Source organism: Carassius auratus, unplaced genomic scaffold, assembly GCF_003368295.1.
Source record: "Carassius auratus strain Wakin unplaced genomic scaffold, ASM336829v1 scaf_tig00039897, whole genome shotgun sequence".
Lineage (NCBI taxonomy): Eukaryota > Metazoa > Chordata > Actinopteri > Cypriniformes > Cyprinidae > Carassius > Carassius auratus.
The window spans coordinates 24,568-43,417 of NW_020526548.1; the positions used below are offsets into that span (position 1 = coordinate 24,568).

The following is an 18,850-nucleotide window of genomic DNA, read 5'->3' on the forward strand; positions in this document are numbered from 1 at the left end:
AGTGTCTGGATGGGAGACCGCCTCGGAATACCAGGTGCTCTAATATTATTGGAAATTTATTACTAATTATATAATAATCTAAAAAAAAAAAAAAAAAAAAAAAAGAGTCAATGCCCGATCTCTTAATCTTAGCAGGTATTGGCCTGGTTAGTGCTTGGATGGGAGACCGCCTGGGAATACCAGGTGCTTTAAGCTTTAGGGTTTTCTTTCCTACTTATATAATGTACCGGCGATTAGATTGACTGATCTTTAAATAGCTCTCTCTTTGCAGCAGTCTTCGCTTATGGCCATACCACCCTGGCTATGCCAGATCATGTCTGAGCTCGGAAACTAAGCAGGTTTCGGCCTGGTTAGTAATTGGATGGGAGACCCCCTGGTAATACCAGTTGCTTTAAGATTTTTGGAAATTTTTCACAAATTATATAATAATCTTGCAAGAAAAAAAGAAAGGAGTCAATGCCCCATATCTGAATCTTAGCAGGTATGGGCCTGGTTAGTAATTGGATGGGAGACACCCTGGTAATACCAGTTGCTTTAAGATTTTTGGAAATTTTTCACAAATTATATAATAATTTTGAAAAAAAAAAAAAAGTCAATGCCCGATCTCTGAATAATAGCAGGTTTTGCCTGGTTAGTACTTGGATGGAAGACGGCCGGGAAATACCAGTTGCTGTAATATTTTTGGCAATTTTTACTAATTACATAAAAATCTTGCAAAAAAAAAAAAAAATAGTAAATGCCCAATCTTTGAATCTTAGGAGGTATGGACCTGTTTAGTGCTTGGATGGGAGACCGCCTCGGAATACCATTTGCTGTAATATTTTTGGAAATTTGTACTAATTATATAATTATCTTGAAACAAAAAGAGTCAATGCCCAATCTTTGAATCTTAGCATCTATGGACCTGTTTAGTGTTTGGATGGGAGACCGCCTCGGAAAACCAGGTGCTCTAATATTATTGGAAATGTATTACTAATTATATAATAATCTTTAAAAAAAAAAAAAAAAAAAAAAAGAGTCAATGCCCGATCTCTTAATCTTAGCAGGTATTGGCCTGGTTACTGCTTGGATGGGAGACCGCCTGGGAATACCAGGTGCTTTAAGCTTTAGGGTTTTCTTTCCTACTTATATAATGTACCGGCGATTAGATTGGCTGATCTTTAAATAGCTCTCTCTTTGCAGCAGTCTTCGCTTATGGCCATACCACCCTGGCTATGCCAGATCATGTCTGAGCTCGGAAGCTAAGCAGGTTTGGGCCTGGTTAGTAATTGGATGGGAGACCCCCTGGTAATACCAGTTGCTTTAAGATTTTTGTAAATTTTTCACAAATTATATAATAATCTTGAAAAAAAAAAGAGTCAATGCCCATTCTTTGAATCTTAGCAGTCATGGACTTGTGTAGTGTTTGGATGGGAGACCCCCTGGTAATACCAGGTGCTCTAATATTATTGGAAATTTATTACTAATTATATAATAATCTTTAAAAAAAAGAGCCAATGCCCGATCTCTTAATCTTAGCAGGTATTGGCCTGGTTAGTGCTTGGATGGGAGACCGCCTAGGAATACCAGGTGCTGTAAGCTTTTGGGTTTTCATTCCTACTTATATAATGTATGGGCGATTTGATTGGCTGATCTTTAAATAGTCCTCTCTTTGCAGTATCCTTCGCTTGCGACCGTAACAACCTGGCTATGCCTGATCTCGTCTGCTCTCGGAAGCTAAGCAGGTTTGGTCCTGTATAATGTACCGGCGATTAGATTGGCTGATCTTTAAGCTTTAGGGTTTTCTTTCCTACTTATATAATGTACCGGCGATTAGATTGGCTGATCTTTAAATAGCTCTCTCTTTGCAGCAGTCTTCGCTTATGGCCATACCACCCTGGCTATGCCAGATCATGTCTGAGCTCGGAAGCTAAGCAGGTTTGGGCCTGGTTAGTAATTGGATGGGAGACCCCCTGGTAATACCAGTTGCTTTAAGATTTTTGTAAATTTTTCACAAATTATATAATAATCTTGAAAAAAAAAGAGTCAATGCCCATTCTTTGAATCTTAGCAGTCATGGACCTGTGTAGTGTTTGGATGGGAGACCCCCTGGTAATACCAGGTGCTCTAATATTATTGGAAATTTATTACTAATTATATAATAATCTTAAAAAAAAAGAGCCAATGCCTGATCTCTTAATCTTAGCAGGTATTGGCCTGGTTAGTGCTTGGATGGGAGACCGCCTGGGAATACCAGGTGCTGTAAGCTTTTGGGTTTTCATTCCTACTTATATAATGTATGGGCGATTTGATTGGCTGATCTTTAAATAGTCCTCTCTTTGCAGTATCCTTCGCTTGCGACCGTAACAACCTGGCTATGCCAGATCATGTCTGAGCTCGGAAGCTAAGCAGGTTTGGTCCTGTATAATGTACCGGCGATTAGATTGGCTGATCTTTAAGCTTTAGGGTTTTCTTTCCTACTTATATAATGTACCGGCGATTAGATTGGCTGATCTTTAAATAGCTCTCTCTTTGCAGCAGTCTTCGCTTATGGCCATACCACCCTGGCTATGCCAGATCATGTCTGAGCTCGGAAGCTAAGCAGGTTTGGGCCTGGTTAGTAATTGGATGGGAGACCCCCTGGTAATACCAGTTGCTTTAAGATTTTTGTAAATTTTTCACAAATTATATAATAATCTTGAAAAAAAAAAGAGTCAATGCCCATTCTTTGAATCTTAGCAGTCATGGACTTGTGTAGTGTTTGGATGGGAGACCCCCTGGTAATACCAGGTACTCTAATATTATTGGAAATTTATTACTAATTATATAATAATCTTTAAAAAAAAGAGCCAATGCCCGATCTCTTAATCTTAGCAGGTATTGGCCTGGTTAGTGCTTGGATGGGAGACCGCCTGGGAATACCAGGTGCTGTAAGCTTTTGGGTTTTCATTCCTACTTATATAATGTATGGGCGATTTGATTGGCTGATCTTTAAATAGTCCTCTCTTTGCAGTATCCTTCGCTTGCGACCGTAACAACCTGGCTATGCCTGATCTCGTCTGCTCTCGGAAGCTAAGCAGGTTTGGTCCTGTATAATGTACCGGCGATTAGATTGGCTGATCTTTAAGCTTTAGGGTTTTCTTTCCTACTTATATAATGTACCGGCGATTAGATTGGCTGATCTTTAAATAGCTCTCTCTTTGCAGCAGTCTTCGCTTATGGCCATACCACCCTGGCTATGCCAGATCATGTCTGAGCTCGGAAGCTAAGCAGGTTTGGGCCTGGTTAGTAATTGGATGGGAGACCCCCTGGTAATACCAGTTGCTTTAAGATTTTTGTAAATTTTTCACAAATTATATAATAATCTTGAAAAAAAAAGAGTCAATGCCCATTCTTTGAATCTTAGCAGTCATGGACCTGTGTAGTGTTTGGATGGGAGACCCCCTGGTAATACCAGGTGCTCTAATATTATTGGAAATTTATTACTAATTATATAATAATCTTAAAAAAAAGAGCCAATGCCTGATCTCTTAATCTTAGCAGGTATTGGCCTGGTTAGTGCTTGGATGGGAGACCGCCTGGGAATACCAGGTGCTGTAAGCTTTTGGGTTTTCATTCCTACTTATATAATGTATGGGCGATTTGATTGGCTGATCTTTAAATAGTCCTCTCTTTGCAGTATCCTTCGCTTGCGACCGTAACAACCTGGCTATGCCAGATCATGTCTGAGCTCGGAAGCTAAGCAGGTTTGGTCCTGTATAATGTACCGGCGATTAGATTGGCTGATCTTTAAGCTTTAGGGTTTTCTTTCCTACTTATATAATGTACCGGCGATTAGATTGGCTGATCTTTAAATAGCTCTCTCTTTGCAGCAGTCTTCGCTTATGGCCATACCACCCTGGCTATGCCAGATCATGTCTGAGCTCGGAAGCTAAGCAGGTTTGGGCCTGGTTAGTAATTGGATGGGAGACCCCCTGGTAATACCAGTTGCTTTAAGATTTTTGTAAATTTTTCACAAATTATATAATAATCTTGAAAAAAAAAAAGAGTCAATGCCCATTCTTTGAATCTTAGCAGTCATGGACCTGTGTAGTGTTTGGATGGGAGACCCCCTGGTAATACCAGGTGCTCTAATATTATTGGAAATTTATTACTAATTATATAATAATCTTAAAAAAAAAGAGCCAATGCCTGATCTCTTAATCTTAGCAGTTATTGGCCTGGTTAGTGCTTGGATGGGAGACCGCCTAGGAATACCAGGTGCTGTAAGCTTTTGGGTTTTCATTCCTACTTATATAATGTATGGGCGATTTGATTGGCTGATCTTTAAATAGTCCTCTCTTTGCAGTATCCTTCGCTTGCGACCGTAACAACCTGGCTATGCCTGATCTCGTCTGCTCTCGGAAGCTAAGCAGGTTTGGTCCTGTATAATGTACCGGCGATTAGATTGGCTGATCTTTAAGCTTTAGGGTTTCTTTCCTACTTATATAATGTACCGGCGATTAGATTGGCTGATCTTTAAATAGCTCTCTCTTTGCAGCAGTCTTCGCTTATGGCCATACCACCCTGGCTATGCCAGATCATGTCTGAGCTCGGAAGCTAAGCAGGTGTGGGCCTGGTTAGTAATTGGATGGGAGACCCCCTGGTAATACCAGTTGCTTTAAGATTTTTGTAAATTTTTCACAAATTATATAATAATCTTGAAAAAAAAAGAGTCAATGCCCATTCTTTGAATCTTAGCAGTCATGGACCTGTTTAGTGTCTGGATGGGAGACCGCCTCGGAATACCAGGTGCTCTAATATTATTGGAAATTTATTACTAATTATATAATAATCTTAAAAAAAAAAAAAAAAAAAAAAAAAGAGTCAATGCCCGATCTCTTAATCTTAGCAGGTATTGGACTGGTTAGTGCTTGGATGGGAGACCGCCTGGGAATACCAGGTGCTTTAAGCTTTAGGGATTTCTTTCCTACTTATATAATGTACCGGCGATTAGATTGACTGATCTTTAAATAGCTCTCTCTTTGCAGCAGTCTTCGCTTATGGCCATACCACCCTGGCTATGCCAGATCATGTCTGAGCTCGGAAACTAAGCAGGTTTTGGCCTGGTTAGTAATTGGATGGGAGACCCCCTGGTAATACCAGTTGCTTTAAGATTTTTGGAAATTTTTCACAAATTATATAATAATCTTGCAAGAAAAAAAGAAAGGAGTCAATGCCCCATATCTGAATCTTAGCAGGTATGGGCCTGGTTAGTAATTGGATGGGAGACACCCTGGTAATACCAGTTGCTTTAAGATTTTTGGAAATTTTTCACAAATTATATAATAATTTTGAAAAAAAAAAAAAAAGTCAATGCCCGATCTCTGAATAATAGCAGGCTTTGCCTGGTTAGTACTTGGATGGAAGACGGCCGGGAAATACCAGTTGCTGTAATATTTTTGGCAATTTTCACTAATTACATAAAAATCTTGCAAAAAAAAAAAAAAAAGAGTAAATGCCCAATCTTTGAATCTTAGGAGGTATGGACCTGTTTAGTGCTTGGATGGGAGACCGCCTCGGAATACCATTTGCTGTAATATTTTTGGAAATTTGTACTAATTATATAATTATCTTGAAACAAAAAGAGTCAATGCCCAATCTTTGAATCTTAGCAGCTATGGACCTGTTTAGTGTTTGGATGGGAGACCGCCTCGGAAAACCAGGTGCTCTAATATTATTGGAAATGTATTACTAATTATATAATAATCTTTAAAAAAAAAAAAAAAGAGTCAATGCCCGATCTCTTAATCTTAGCAGGTATTGGCCTGGTTACTGCTTGGATGGGAGACCGCCTGGGAATACCAGGTGCTTTAAGCTTTAGGGTTTTCTTTCCTACTTATATAATGTACCGGCGATTAGATTGGCTGATCTTTAAATAGCTCTCTCTTTGCAGCAGTCTTCGCTTATGGCCATACCACCCTGGCTATGCCAGATCATGTCTGAGCTCGGAAGCTAAGCAGGTTTGGGCCTGGTTAGTAATTGGATGGGAGACCCCCTGGTAATACCATTTGCTTTAAGATTTTTGTAAATTTTTCACAAATTATATAATAATCTTGAAAAAAAAAAGAGTCAATGCCCATTCTTTGAATCTTAGCAGTCATGGACTTGTGTAGTGTTTGGATGGGAGACCCCCTGGTAATACCAGGTACTCTAATATTATTGGAAATTTATTACTAATTATATAATAATCTTTTAAAAAAAGAGCCAATGCCCGATCTCTTAATCTTAGCAGGTATTGGCCTGGTTAGTGCTTGGATGGGAGACCGCCTAGGAATACCAGGTGCTGTAAGCTTTTGGGTTTTCATTCCTACTTATATAATGTATGGGCGATTTGATTGGCTGATCTTTAAATAGTCCTCTCTTTGCAGTATCCTTCGCTTGCGACCGTAACAACCTGGCTATGCCTGATCTCGTCTGCTCTCGGAAGCTAAGCAGGTTTGGTCCTGTATAATGTACCGGCGATTAGATTGGCTGATCTTTAAGCTTTAGGGTTTTCTTTCCTACTTATATAATGTACCGGCGATTAGATTGGCTGATCTTTAAATAGCTCTCTCTTTGCAGCAGTCTTCGCTTATGGCCATACCACCCTGGCTATGCCAGATCATGTCTGAGCTCGGAAGCTAAGCAGGTTTGGGCCTGGTTAGTAATTGGATGGGAGACCCCCTGGTAATACCAGTTGCTTTAAGATTTTTGTAAATTTTTCACAAATTATATAATAATCTTGAAAAAAAAAGAGTCAATGCCCATTCTTTGAATCTTAGCAGTCATGGACCTGTGTAGTGTTTGGATGGGAGACCCCCTGGTAATACCAGGTGCTCTAATATTATTGGAAATTTATTACTAATTATATAATAATCTTAAAAAAAAGAGCCAATGCCTGATCTCTTAATCTTAGCAGGTATTGGCCTGGTTAGTGCTTGGATGGGAGACCGCCTGGGAATACCAGGTGCTGTAAGCTTTTGGGTTTTCATTCCTACTTATATAATGTATGGGCGATTTGATTGGCTGATCTTTAAATAGTCCTCTCTTTGCAGTATCCTTCGCTTGCGACCGTAACAACCTGGCTATGCCAGATCATGTCTGAGCTCGGAAGCTAAGCAGGTTTGGTCCTGTATAATGTACCGGCGATTAGATTGGCTGATCTTTAAGCTTTAGGGTTTTCTTTCCTACTTATATAATGTACCGGCGATTAGATTGGCTGATCTTTAAATAGCTCTCTCTTTGCAGCAGTCTTCGCTTATGGCCATACCACCCTGGCTATGCCAGATCATGTCTGAGCTCGGAAGCTAAGCAGGTTTGGGCCTGGTTAGTAATTGGATGGGAGACCCCCTGGTAATACCAGTTGCTTTAAGATTTTTGTAAATTTTTCACAAATTATATAATAATCTTGAAAAAAAAAAAGAGTCAATGCCCATTCTTTGAATCTTAGCAGTCATGGACCTGTGTAGTGTTTGGATGGGAGACCCCCTGGTAATACCAGGTGCTCTAATATTATTGGAAATTTATTACTAATTATATAATAATCTTAAAAAAAAAGAGCCAATGCCTGATCTCTTAATCTTAGCAGTTATTGGCCTGGTTAGTGCTTGGATGGGAGACCGCCTAGGAATACCAGGTGCTGTAAGCTTTTGGGTTTTCATTCCTACTTATATAATGTATGGGCGATTTGATTGGCTGATCTTTAAATAGTCCTCTCTTTGCAGTATCCTTCGCTTGCGACCGTAACAACCTGGCTATGCCTGATCTCGTCTGCTCTCGGAAGCTAAGCAGGTTTGGTCCTGTATAATGTACCGGCGATTAGATTGGCTGATCTTTAAGCTTTAGGGTTTTCTTTCCTACTTATATAATGTACCGGCGATTAGATTGGCTGATCTTTAAATAGCTCTCTCTTTGCAGCAGTCTTCGCTTATGGCCATACCACCCTGGCTATGCCAGATCATGTCTGAGCTCGGAAGCTAAGCAGGTTTGGGCCTGGTTAGTAATTGGATGGGAGACCCCCTGGTAATACCAGTTGCTTTAAGAGTTTTTGTAAATTTTTCACAAATTATATAATAATCTTGAAAAAAAAAAGAGTCAATGCCCATTCTTTGAATCTTAGCAGTCATGGACCTGTTTAGTGTCTGGATGGGAGACCGCCTCGGAATACCAGGTGCTCTAATATTATTGGAAATTTATTACTAATTATATAATAATCTAAAAAAAAAAAAAAAAAAAAAAGAGTCAATGCCCGATCTCTTAATCTTAGCAGGTATTGGCCTGGTTAGTGCTTGGATGGGAGACCGCCTGGGAATACCAGGTGCTTTAAGCTTTAGGGTTTTCTTTCCTACTTATATAATGTACCGGCGATTAGATTGACTGATCTTTACATAGCTCTCTCTTTGCAGCAGTCTTCGCTTATGGCCATACCACCCTGGCTATGCCAGATCATGTCTGAGCTCGGAAACTAAGCAGGTTTCGGCCTGGTTAGTAATTGGATGGGAGACCCCCTGGTAATACCAGTTGCTTTAAGATTTTTGGAAATTTTTCACAAATTATATAATAATCTTGCAAGAAAACAAGAAAGGAGTCAATGCCCCATATCTGAATCTTAGCAGGTATGGGCCTGGTTAGTAATTGGATGGGAGACACCCTGGTAATACCAGTTGCTTTAAGATTTTTGGAAATTTTTCACAAATTATATAATAATTTTGAAAAAAAAAAAAAAGTCAATGCCCGATCTCTGAATAATAGCAGGTTTTGCCTGGTTAGTACTTGGATGGAAGACGGCCGGGAAATACCAGTTGCTGTAATATTTTTGGCAATTTTTACTAATTACATAAAAATCTTGCAAAAAAAAAAAAAATAGTAAATGCCCAATCTTTGAATCTTAGGAGGTATGGACCTGTTTAGTGCTTGGATGGGAGACCGCCTCGGAATACCATTTGCTGTAATATTTTTGGAAATTTGTACTAATTATATAATTATCTTGAAACAAAAAGAGTCAATGCCCAATCTTTGAATCTTAGCATCTATGGACCTGTTTAGTGTTTGGATGGGAGACCGCCTCGGAAAACCAGGTGCTCTAATATTATTGGAAATGTATTACTAATTATATAATAATCTTTAAAAAAAAAAAAAAAAAAAAAAAAAGAGTCAATGCCCGATCTCTTAATCTTAGCAGGTATTGGCCTGGTTACTGCTTGGATGGGAGACCGCCTGGGAATACCAGGTGCTTTAAGCTTTAGGGTTTTCTTTCCTACTTATATAATGTACCGGCGATTAGATTGGCTGATCTTTAAATAGCTCTCTCTTTGCAGCAGTCTTCGCTTATGGCCATACCACCCTGGCTATGCCAGATCATGTCTGAGCTCGGAAGCTAAGCAGGTTTGGGCCTGGTTAGTAATTGGATGGGAGACCCCCTGGTAATACCAGTTGCTTTAAGATTTTTGTAAATTTTTCACAAATTATATAATAATCTTGAAAAAAAAAGAGTCAATGCCCATTCTTTGAATCTTAGCAGTCATGGACCTGTGTAGTGTTTGGATGGGAGACCCCCTGGTAATACCAGGTGCTCTAATATTATTGGAAATTTATTACTAATTATATAATAATCTTAAAAAAAAAGAGCCAATGCCTGATCTCTTAATCTTAGCAGGTATTGGCCTGGTTAGTGCTTGGATGGGAGACCGCCTGGGAATACCAGGTGCTGTAAGCTTTTGGGTTTTCATTCCTACTTATATAATGTATGGGCGATTTGATTGGCTGATCTTTAAATAGTCCTCTCTTTGCAGTATCCTTCGCTTGCGACCGTAACAACCTGGCTATGCCAGATCATGTCTGAGCTCGGAAGCTAAGCAGGTTTGGTCCTGTATAATGTACCGGCGATTAGATTGGCTGATCTTTAAGCTTTAGGGTTTTCTTTCCTACTTATATAATGTACCGGCGATTAGATTGGCTGATCTTTAAATAGCTCTCTCTTTGCAGCAGTCTTCGCTTATGGCCATACCACCCTGGCTATGCCAGATCATGTCTGAGCTCGGAAGCTAAGCAGGTTTGGGCCTGGTTAGTAATTGGATGGGAGACCCCCTGGTAATACCAGTTGCTTTAAGATTTTTGTAAATTTTTCACAAATTATATAATAATCTTGAAAAAAAAAAGAGTCAATGCCCATTCTTTGAATCTTAGCAGTCATGGACCTGTGTAGTGTTTGGATGGGAGACCCCCTGGTAATACCAGGTGCTCTAATATTATTGGAAATTTATTACTAATTATATAATAATCTTAAAAAAAAAGAGCCAATGCCTGATCTCTTAATCTTAGCAGGTATTGGCCTGGTTAGTGCTTGGATGGGAGACCGCCTGGGAATACCAGGTGCTGTAAGCTTTTGGGTTTTCATTCCTACTTATATAATGTATGGGCGATTTGATTGGCTGATCTTTAAATAGTCCTCTCTTTGCAGTATCCTTCGCTTGCGACCGTAACAACCTGGCTATGCCTGATCTCGTCTGCTCTCGGAAGCTAAGCAGGTTTGGTCCTGTATAATGTACCGGCGATTAGATTGGCTGATCTTTAAATAGCTCTCTCTTTGCAGCAGTCTTCGCTTATGGCCATACCACCCTGGCTATGCCAGATCATGTCTGAGCTCGGAAGCTAAGCAGGTGTGGGCCTGGTTAGTAATTGGATGGGAGACCCCCTGGTAATACCAGTTGCTTTAAGATTTTTGTAAATTTTTCACAAATTATATAATAATCTTGAAAAAAAAAAGAGTCAATGCCCATTCTTTGAATCTTAGCAGTCATGGACCTGTTTAGTGTCTGGATGGGAGACCGCCTCGGAACACCAGGTGCTCTAATATTATTGGAAATTTATTACTAATTATATAATAATCTTAAAAAAAAAAAAAAAAAAAAAAAAAAAAGAGTCAATGCCCGATCTCTTAATCTTAGCAGGTATTGGCCTGGTTAGTGCTTGGATGGGAGACCGCCTAGGAATACCAGGTGCTGTAAGCTTTTGGGTTTTCATTCCTACTTATATAATGTATGGGCGATTTGATTGGCTGATCTTTAAATAGTCCTCTCTTTGCAGTATCCTTCGCTTGCGACCGTAACAACCTGGCTATGCCTGATCTCGTCTGCTCTCGGAAGCTAAGCAGGTTTGGTCCTGTATAATGTACCGGCGATTAGATTGGCTGATCTTTAAGCTTTAGGGTTTTCTTTCCTACTTATATAATGTACCGGCGATTAGATTGGCTGATCTTTAAATAGCTCTCTCTTTGCAGCAGTCTTCGCTTATGGCCATACCACCCTGGCTATGCCAGATCATGTCTGAGCTCGGAAGCTAAGCAGGTTTGGGCCTGGTTAGTAATTGGATGGGAGACCCCCTGGTAATACCAGTTGCTTTAAGAGTTTTTGTAAATTTTTCACAAATTATATAATAATCTTGAAAAAAAAAAAGAGTCAATGCCCATTCTTTGAATCTTAGCAGTCATGGACCTGTTTAGTGTCTGGATGGGAGACCGCCTCGGAATACCAGGTGCTCTAATATTATTGGAAATTTATTACTAATTATATAATAATCTAAAAAAAAAAAAAAAAAAAAAAGAGTCAATGCCCGATCTCTTAATCTTAGCAGGTATTGGCCTGGTTAGTGCTTGGATGGGAGACCGCCTGGGAATACCAGGTGCTTTAAGCTTTAGGGTTTTCTTTCCTACTTATATAATGTACCGGCGATTAGATTGACTGATCTTTACATAGCTCTCTCTTTGCAGCAGTCTTCGCTTATGGCCATACCACCCTGGCTATGCCAGATCATGTCTGAGCTCGGAAACTAAGCAGGTTTCGGCCTGGTTAGTAATTGGATGGGAGACCCCCTGGTAATACCAGTTGCTTTAAGATTTTTGGAAATTTTTCACAAATTATATAATAATCTTGCAAGAAAACAAGAAAGGAGTCAATGCCCCATATCTGAATCTTAGCAGGTATGGGCCTGGTTAGTAATTGGATGGGAGACACCCTGGTAATACCAGTTGCTTTAAGATTTTTGGAAATTTTTCACAAATTATATAATAATTTTGAAAAAAAAAAAAAGTCAATGCCCGATCTCTGAATAATAGCAGGTTTTGCCTGGTTAGTACTTGGATGGAAGACGGCCGGGAAATACCAGTTGCTGTAATATTTTTGGCAATTTTTACTAATTACATAAAAATCTTGCAAAAAAAAAAAAAATAGTAAATGCCCAATCTTTGAATCTTAGGAGGTATGGACCTGTTTAGTGCTTGGATGGGAGACCGCCTCGGAATACCATTTGCTGTAATATTTTTGGAAATTTGTACTAATTATATAATTATCTTGAAACAAAAAGAGTCAATGCCCAATCTTTGAATCTTAGCATCTATGGACCTGTTTAGTGTTTGGATGGGAGACCGCCTCGGAAAACCAGGTGCTCTAATATTATTGGAAATGTATTACTAATTATATAATAATCTTTAAAAAAAAAAAAAAAAAAAAAAAAAGAGTCAATGCCCGATCTCTTAATCTTAGCAGGTATTGGCCTGGTTACTGCTTGGATGGGAGACCGCCTGGGAATACCAGGTGCTTTAAGCTTTAGGGTTTTCTTTCCTACTTATATAATGTACCGGCGATTAGATTGGCTGATCTTTAAATAGCTCTCTCTTTGCAGCAGTCTTCGCTTATGGCCATACCACCCTGGCTATGCCAGATCATGTCTGAGCTCGGAAGCTAAGCAGGTTTGGGCCTGGTTAGTAATTGGATGGGAGACCCCCTGGTAATACCAGTTGCTTTAAGATTTTTGTAAATTTTTCACAAATTATATAATAATCTTGAAAAAAAAAAGAGTCAATGCCCATTCTTTGAATCTTAGCAGTCATGGACCTGTGTAGTGTTTGGATGGGAGACCCCCTGGTAATACCAGGTGCTCTAATATTATTGGAAATTTATTACTAATTATATAATAATCTTTAAAAAAAAAGAGCCAATGCCTGATCTCTTAATCTTAGCAGGTATTGGCCTGGTTAGTGCTTGGATGGGAGACCGCCTAGGAATACCAGGTGCTGTAAGCTTTTGGGTTTTCATTCCTACTTATATAATGTATGGGCGATTTGATTGGCTGATCTTTAAATAGTCCTCTCTTTGCAGTATCCTTCGCTTGCGACCGTAACAACCTGGCTATGCCAGATCATGTCTGAGCTCGGAAGCTAAGCAGGTTTGGTCCTGTATAATGTACCGGCGATTAGATTGGCTGATCTTTAAGCTTTAGGGTTTTCTTTCCTACTTATATAATGTACCGGCGATTAGATTGGCTGATCTTTAAATAGCTCTCTCTTTGCAGCAGTCTTCGCTTATGGCCATACCACCCTGGCTATGCCAGATCATGTCTGAGCTCGGAAGCTAAGCAGGTTTGGGCCTGGTTAGTAATTGGATGGGAGACCCCCTGGTAATACCAGTTGCTTTAAGATTTTTGTAAATTTTTCACAAATTATATAATAATCTTGAAAAAAAAAAGAGTCAATGCCCATTCTTTGAATCTTAGCAGTCATGGACCTGTGTAGTGTTTGGATGGGAGACCCCCTGGTAATACCAGGTGCTCTAATATTATTGGAAATTTATTACTAATTATATAATAATCTTAAAAAAAAAGAGCCAATGCCTGATCTCTTAATCTTAGCAGGTATTGGCCTGGTTAGTGCTTGGATGGGAGACCGCCTGGGAATACCAGGTGCTGTAAGCTTTTGGGTTTTCATTCCTACTTATATAATGTATGGGCGATTTGATTGGCTGATCTTTAAATAGTCCTCTCTTTGCAGTATCCTTCGCTTGCGACCGTAACAACCTGGCTATGCCTGATCTCGTCTGCTCTCGGAAGCTAAGCAGGTTTGGTCCTGTATAATGTACCGGCGATTAGATTGGCTGATCTTTAAATAGCTCTCTCTTTGCAGCAGTCTTCGCTTATGGCCATACCACCCTGGCTATGCCAGATCATGTCTGAGCTCGGAAGCTAAGCAGGTGTGGGCCTGGTTAGTAATTGGATGGGAGACCCCCTGGTAATACCAGTTGCTTTAAGATTTTTGTAAATTTTTCACAAATTATATAATAATCTTGAAAAAAAAAAGAGTCAATGCCCATTCTTTGAATCTTAGCAGTCATGGACCTGTTTAGTGTCTGGATGGGAGACCGCCTCGGAACACCAGGTGCTCTAATATTATTGGAAATTTATTACTAATTATATAATAATCTTAAAAAAAAAAAAAAAAAAAAAAAAAAGAGTCAATGCCCGATCTCTTAATCTTAGCAGGTATTGGCCTGGTTAGTGCTTGGATGGGAGACCGCCTAGGAATACCAGGTGCTGTAAGCTTTTGGGTTTTCATTCCTACTTATATAATGTATGGGCGATTTGATTGGCTGATCTTTAAATAGTCCTCTCTTTGCAGTATCCTTCGCTTGCGACCGTAACAACCTGGCTATGCCTGATCTCGTCTGCTCTCGGAAGCTAAGCAGGTTTGGTCCTGTATAATGTACCGGCGATTAGATTGGCTGATCTTTAAGCTTTAGGGTTTTCTTTCCTACTTATATAATGTACCGGCGATTAGATTGGCTGATCTTTAAATAGCTCTCTCTTTGCAGCAGTCTTCGCTTATGGCCATACCACCCTGGCTATGCCAGATCATGTCTGAGCTCGGAAGCTAAGCAGGTTTGGGCCTGGTTAGTAATTGGATGGGAGACCCCCTGGTAATACCAGTTGCTTTAAGAGTTTTTGTAAATTTTTCACAAATTATATAATAATCTTGAAAAAAAAAAAGAGTCAATGCCCATTCTTTGAATCTTAGCAGTCATGGACCTGTTTAGTGTGTGGATGGGAGACCGCCTCGGAATACCAGGTGCTCTAATATTATTGGAAATTTATTACTAATTATATAATAATCTAAAAAAAAAAAAAAAAAAAAAAGAGTCAATGCCCGATCTCTTAATCTTAGCAGGTATTGGCCTGGTTAGTGCTTGGATGGGAGACCGCCTGGGAATACCAGGTGCTTTAAGCTTTAGGGTTTTCTTTCCTACTTATATAATGTACCGGCGATTAGATTGACTGATCTTTAAATAGCTCTCTCTTTGCAGCAGTCTTCGCTTATGGCCATACCACCCTGGCTATGCCAGATCATGTCTGAGCTCGGAAACTAAGCAGGTTTCGGCCTGGTTAGTAATTGGATGGGAGACCCCTGGTAATACCAGTTGCTTTAAGATTTTTGGAAATTTTTCACAAATTATATAATAATCTTGCAAGAAAACAAGAAAGGAGTCAATGCCCCATATCTGAATCTTAGCAGGTATGGGCCTGGTTAGTAATTGGATGGGAGACACCCTGGTAATACCAGTTGCTTTAAGATTTTTGGAAATTTTTCACAAATTATATAATAATTTTGAAAAAAAAAAAAAAGTCAATGCCCGATCTCTGAATAATAGCAGGTTTTGCCTGGTTAGTACTTGGATGGAAGACGGCCGGGAAATACCAGTTGCTGTAATATTTTTGGCAATTTTTACTAATTACATAAAATCTTGCAAAAAAAAAAAAATAGTAAATGCCCAATCTTTGAATCTTAGGAGGTATGGACCTGTTTAGTGCTTGGATGGGAGACCGCCTCGGAATACCATTTGCTGTAATATTTTTGGAAATTTGTACTAATTATATAATTATCTTGAAACAAAAAGAGTCAATGCCCAATCTTTGAATCTTAGCATCTATGGACCTGTTTAGTGTTTGGATGGGAGACCGCCTCGGAAAACCAGGTGCTCTAATATTATTGGAAATGTATTACTAATTATATAATAATCTTTAAAAAAAAAAAAAAAAAAAAAAAAAAAAGAGTCAATGCCCGATCTCTTAATCTTAGCAGGTATTGGCCTGGTTACTGCTTGGATGGGAGACCGCCCTGGGAAATACCAGGTGCTTTAAGCTTTAGGGTTTTCTTTCCTACTTATATAATGTACCGGCGATTAGATTGGCTGATCTTTAAATAGCTCTCTCTTTGCAGCAGTCTTCGCTTATGGCCATACCACCCTGGCTATGCCAGATCATGTCTGAGCTCGGAAGCTAAGCAGGTTTGGGCCTGGTTAGTAATTGGATGGGAGACCCCCTGGTAATACCAGTTGCTTTAAGATTTTTGTAAATTTTTCACAAATTATATAATAATCTTGAAAAAAAAAGAGTCAATGCCCATTCTTTGAATCTTAGCAGTCATGGACCTGTGTAGTGTTTGGATGGGAGACCCCCTGGTAATACCAGGTGCTCTAATATTATTGGAAATTTATTACTAATTATATAATAATCTTAAAAAAAAGAGCCAATGCCTGATCTCTTAATCTTAGCAGGTATTGGCCTGGTTAGTGCTTGGATGGGAGACCGCCTGGGAATACCAGGTGCTGTAAGCTTTTGGGTTTTCATTCCTACTTATATAATGTATGGGCGATTTGATTGGCTGATCTTTAAATAGTCCTCTCTTTGCAGTATCCTTCGCTTGCGACCGTAACAACCTGGCTATGCCAGATCATGTCTGAGCTCGGAAGCTAAGCAGGTTTGGTCCTGTATAATGTACCGGCGATTAGATTGGCTGATCTTTAAGCTTTAGGGTTTTCTTTCCTACTTATATAATGTACCGGCGATTAGATTGGCTGATCTTTAAATAGCTCTCTCTTTGCAGCAGTCTTCGCTTATGGCCATACCACCCTGGCTATGCCAGATCATGTCTGAGCTCGGAAGCTAAGCAGGTTTGGGCCTGGTTATGTAATTGGATGGGAGACCCCCTGGTAATACCAGTTGCTTTAAGATTTTTGTAAATTTTTCACAAATTATATAATAATCTTGAAAAAAAAAAAAGAGTCAATGCCCATTCTTTGAATCTTAGCAGTCATGGACCTGTGTAGTGTTTGGATGGGAGACCCCCTGGTAATACCAGGTGCTCTAATATTATTGGAAATTTATTACTAATTATATAATAATCTTAAAAAAAAGAGCCAATGCCTGATCTCTTAATCTTAGCAGGTATTGGCCTGGTTAGTGCTTGGATGGGAGACCGCCTGGGAATACCAGGTGCTGTAAGCTTTTGGGTTTTCATTCCTACTTATATAATGTATGGGCGATTTGATTGGCTGATCTTTAAATAGTCCTCTCTTTGCAGTATCCTTCGCTTGCGACCGTAACAACCTGGCTATGCCTGAATCTCGTCTGCTCTTCGGAAGCTAAGCAGGTTTGGTCCTGTAATAATGTACCGGCGATTAGATTGGCTGATCTTTAAGCTTTAAGGGTTTTTCTTTCCTACTTATATAATGTACCGGCGATTAGATTGGCTATCTTTAAATAGCTCTCTCTTTGCAGCAGTCTTCGCTTATGGCCCATACCACCCTGGCTATGCCAGATCATGTCTGAGCTCGGAAGCTAAGCAGGTTGGGCCTGGTTAGTAATTGGATGGGAGACCCCCTGGTAATACCAGTTGCTTTAAGATTTTTGTAAATTTTTCACAAATTATATAATAATCTTGAAAAAAAAAGAGTCAATGCCCATTCTTTGAATCTTAGCAGTCATGGACCTGTTTAGTGTTTGGATGGGAGACCCCCTGGAATACCAGGTGCTCTAATATTATTGGAAATTTATTACTAATTATATAATAATCTTAAAAAAAAGAGTCAATGCCCGATCTCTTAATCTTAGCAGGTATTGGCCTGGTTAGTGCTTGGATGGGAGACCGCCTGGGAATACCAGGTGCTGTAAGCTTTTGGGTTTTCATTCCTACTTATATAATGTATGGGCGATTTGATTGGCTGATCTTTAAATAGTCCTCTCTTTGCAGTATCCTTCGCTTGCGACCGTAACAACCTGGCTATGCCAGATCATGTCTGAGCTCGGAAGCTAAGCAGGTTTGGTCCTGTATAATGTACCGGCGATTAGATTGGCTGATCTTTAAGCTTTAGGGTTTTCTTTCCTACTTATATAATGTACCGGCGATTAGATTGGCTGATCTTTAAATAGCTCTCTCTTTGCAGCAGTCTTCGCTTATGGCCATACCACCCTGGCTATGCCAGATCATGTCTGAGCTCGGAAGCTAAGCAGGTTTGGGCCTGGTTAGTAATTGGATGGGAGACCCCCTGGTAATACCAGTTGCTTTAAGATTTTTGTAAATTTTTCACAAATTATATAATAATCTTGAAAAAAAAAAGAGTCAATGCCCATCTTTGAATCTTAGCAGTCATGGACCTGTGTAGTGTTTGGATGGGAGACCCCCTGGTAATACCAGGTGCTCTAATATTATTGGAAATTTATTACTAATTATATAATAATCTTAAAAAAAAAAAGAGCCATGCCTGATCTCTTAATCTTAGCAGGTATTGGCCTGGTTAGTGCTTGGATGGGAGACCGCCTGGGAATACCAGGTGCTGTAAGCTTTTGGGTTTTCATTCCTACTTATATAATGTATGGGCGATTTGATTGGCTGATCTTTAAATAGTCCTCTCTTTGCAGTATCCTTCGCTTGCGACCGTAACAACCTGGCTATGATGCCTGATCCTCGTCTGCTCTCGAAGCTAAGCAGGTTGGTCCTGTATAAATGTACCGGCGATTAGATTGGCTGATCTTTAAAATAGCTCTCTCTTTGCAGCAGTCTTCGCTTATGGCCATACCACCCTGGCTATGCCAGATCATGTCTGAGCTCGGAAGCTAAGCAGGGGTTGGGCCTGGTTAGTAATTGGATGGGGACCCTGGTAATACCAGTTGTTTAAGATTTTTGTAAATTTTTCACAAATTATATAATAATCTTGAAAAAAAAAAAGAGTCAATGCCCATTCTTTGA

General features: G+C 39.6%; 25 pseudogenes; all 25 read left to right on the forward strand.

Moving 5' to 3' along the window:
* The first annotated feature begins 279 nt into the window (after nt 1-279).
* Nucleotides 280-398, forward strand: LOC113084277 (uncharacterized; annotated as a pseudogene).
* Nucleotides 399-1,190: 792 nt separating this feature from the next.
* LOC113084290 (uncharacterized) lies at nt 1,191-1,309 on the forward strand (annotated as a pseudogene).
* A 549-nt stretch (nt 1,310-1,858) lies between these two features.
* On the forward strand, nt 1,859-1,977 carry LOC113084291 (uncharacterized; annotated as a pseudogene).
* A 548-nt stretch (nt 1,978-2,525) lies between these two features.
* On the forward strand, nt 2,526-2,644 carry LOC113084293 (uncharacterized; annotated as a pseudogene).
* Nucleotides 2,645-3,193: 549 nt separating this feature from the next.
* On the forward strand, nt 3,194-3,312 carry LOC113084294 (uncharacterized; annotated as a pseudogene).
* A 547-nt stretch (nt 3,313-3,859) lies between these two features.
* Nucleotides 3,860-3,978, forward strand: LOC113084295 (uncharacterized; annotated as a pseudogene).
* Nucleotides 3,979-4,527: 549 nt separating this feature from the next.
* Nucleotides 4,528-4,646, forward strand: LOC113084321 (uncharacterized; annotated as a pseudogene).
* Nucleotides 4,647-5,017: 371 nt separating this feature from the next.
* LOC113084329 (uncharacterized) lies at nt 5,018-5,136 on the forward strand (annotated as a pseudogene).
* A 786-nt stretch (nt 5,137-5,922) lies between these two features.
* On the forward strand, nt 5,923-6,041 carry LOC113084326 (uncharacterized; annotated as a pseudogene).
* A 549-nt stretch (nt 6,042-6,590) lies between these two features.
* Nucleotides 6,591-6,709, forward strand: LOC113084296 (uncharacterized; annotated as a pseudogene).
* Nucleotides 6,710-7,256: 547 nt separating this feature from the next.
* LOC113084297 (uncharacterized) lies at nt 7,257-7,375 on the forward strand (annotated as a pseudogene).
* Nucleotides 7,376-7,925: 550 nt separating this feature from the next.
* LOC113084310 (uncharacterized) lies at nt 7,926-8,044 on the forward strand (annotated as a pseudogene).
* Nucleotides 8,045-8,413: 369 nt separating this feature from the next.
* Nucleotides 8,414-8,532, forward strand: LOC113084279 (uncharacterized; annotated as a pseudogene).
* A 793-nt stretch (nt 8,533-9,325) lies between these two features.
* On the forward strand, nt 9,326-9,444 carry LOC113084298 (uncharacterized; annotated as a pseudogene).
* A 548-nt stretch (nt 9,445-9,992) lies between these two features.
* On the forward strand, nt 9,993-10,111 carry LOC113084299 (uncharacterized; annotated as a pseudogene).
* A 488-nt stretch (nt 10,112-10,599) lies between these two features.
* On the forward strand, nt 10,600-10,718 carry LOC113084322 (uncharacterized; annotated as a pseudogene).
* Nucleotides 10,719-11,286: 568 nt separating this feature from the next.
* On the forward strand, nt 11,287-11,405 carry LOC113084312 (uncharacterized; annotated as a pseudogene).
* A 370-nt stretch (nt 11,406-11,775) lies between these two features.
* On the forward strand, nt 11,776-11,894 carry LOC113084280 (uncharacterized; annotated as a pseudogene).
* Nucleotides 11,895-12,686: 792 nt separating this feature from the next.
* On the forward strand, nt 12,687-12,805 carry LOC113084301 (uncharacterized; annotated as a pseudogene).
* Nucleotides 12,806-13,355: 550 nt separating this feature from the next.
* LOC113084302 (uncharacterized) lies at nt 13,356-13,474 on the forward strand (annotated as a pseudogene).
* Nucleotides 13,475-13,962: 488 nt separating this feature from the next.
* On the forward strand, nt 13,963-14,081 carry LOC113084323 (uncharacterized; annotated as a pseudogene).
* A 566-nt stretch (nt 14,082-14,647) lies between these two features.
* LOC113084313 (uncharacterized) lies at nt 14,648-14,766 on the forward strand (annotated as a pseudogene).
* A 1,284-nt stretch (nt 14,767-16,050) lies between these two features.
* LOC113084303 (uncharacterized) lies at nt 16,051-16,169 on the forward strand (annotated as a pseudogene).
* A 547-nt stretch (nt 16,170-16,716) lies between these two features.
* On the forward strand, nt 16,717-16,836 carry LOC113084324 (uncharacterized; annotated as a pseudogene).
* Nucleotides 16,837-18,055: 1,219 nt separating this feature from the next.
* LOC113084305 (uncharacterized) lies at nt 18,056-18,174 on the forward strand (annotated as a pseudogene).
* The last annotated feature ends 676 nt before the right edge of the window (nt 18,175-18,850 follow it).